Genomic DNA, 1,908 nt, shown 5'->3' on the forward strand with positions numbered 1-1,908 from the left:
TGCGTACCCACATTCATAAAACATTATAGAGTTAATCTCTTGCAATTCTACACAGTTTGCCATAGGATGGAGAGAAATATTTGCAGTTTTTTCTATATAATATCTGAGTGAAAGTGACAAACAAAATTAATGGGGGCCCCCGGTCAGTAATGAGACCATAATTACCACAAGTTTAGATAGCTGGCTAGACTCATTTACCAATCGTATGTTGTTTTTTTTTGCAGACATGGGCTACAATGTATTATTCCAGTTCAGGCACTATTTAGATTTTGGCCACTAGATGGCAGCAGTGTATGTGCATTTTTGTTGACTGATCCAATGAATCATTGCATTTCAGTTCAAACTGTTGTATCAAGTCTGCCCAAATGTGCCTAATTGGTTTATTGATACATTTCATAACTCTGCCCTCTCCTCAAACAATAGCATGGTATTCTTTCACTGTAATAGCTACTGTAAATTGGACCGTGCAGTTAGATTACCAGGCATTTAAGCTTTCTGCCCATATCAGATATGTCTATGTCCTGGGAGATGTCCTGATGATAATAGTGTATACTGTATACTGGTCAGAACAGCTGCGTTAGTAGATCTACATGCTGTATAGATGTGTCAGTCAGCCTATAGCATATTGGTTCTTTAAACTAACTGCTGTGTCAGTTCATACTGTATTGATACTGTATTGCATATTGGCTCTAATATTGCATTAAATCACCATTTTATTTTCAGCGATCTCTTTGAACTTCTAGGCCTATTCATGCTGATAAGGGGAAACTTGCTGAATGATAGTCAAAGCTTTTTCTTTTAGGCTTATTTACAGAAAAATAAATCCTGGATGCTTTGTTAGCGATACACTACAAGAAATCCACAAGGGGGGACCAATTGGATTGCGGTCTGCTCAAGGGTGGGTGGGGGGAAGGGGGCGACCAATTGGATTGCGGTCTCCTCAGGTTGGGGGGGACGACCAATTGGATTGCGGTCTCCTCAGGTTGGGGGGGGGACGACCAATTGGATTGCGGTCTCCTCAGGTTGGGGGGGGGACGACCAATTGGATTGCGGTCTCCTCAGGTTGGGGGGGACGACCAATTGATTGCGGTCTCCTCAGGTTGGGGGGGCGACCAATTGGATTGCGGTCTCCTCAGGTTGGGGGGGGGACGACCAGTTGGATTGCGGTCTGCTCAAGTGTGCAGCAGCGCCCACCATTGTTGGCTCAATAACCACCTTTTTAATTTAATATATTCCATGAAGTATGGAAATCAGCTCTTGTGCGTTTAAGGACGGGGAATAGTAGTGATCTTAATGATTACCGCACCACTTCAAGACTTCCTGGTCTATCTACAATTCTAGAATCCTGAAACCCAATCAGGGTTTTGGTCTATCTGAAGTTCTAGAATCCTTGGGGAATGTACAACTTTGCTGTTTTTTTAATTAATGTAAAATAAATCAGGGTTTAGGCCTGGACATCCAATCAGGGCTTAGGCCTGGACATCCAATCAGGGTTTAGGCCTGGGGCATCCAATCAGGGTTTAGGCCTGGGGCATCCAATCAGGGTTTAGGCCTGGGCATCCAATCAGGGTTTAGGCCTGGGGCATCCAATCAGGGTTTAGGCCTGGGGCATCCAATCAGGGTTTAGGCCTGGGGCATCCAATCAGGGTTTAGGCCTGGGGCATCCAATCAGGGTTTAGGCCTGGGGCATCCAATCAGGGTTTAGGCCTGGGGCATCCAATCAGGGTTTAGGCCTGGGGCATCCAATCAGGGTTTAGGCCTGGGGCATCCAATCAGGGTTTAGGCCTGGGCATCCAATCAGGGTTTAGGCCTGGACATCCAATCAGGGTTTAGGCCTGGACATCCAATCAGGGTTTAGTATTGTGTATTTTGTGAATGTGTAGGTTAATGTGTTGTGTATATGAATGT

Source organism: Oncorhynchus masou, unplaced genomic scaffold (genome assembly GCF_036934945.1).
Source record: "Oncorhynchus masou masou isolate Uvic2021 unplaced genomic scaffold, UVic_Omas_1.1 unplaced_scaffold_2569, whole genome shotgun sequence".
NCBI lineage: Eukaryota > Metazoa > Chordata > Actinopteri > Salmoniformes > Salmonidae > Oncorhynchus > Oncorhynchus masou.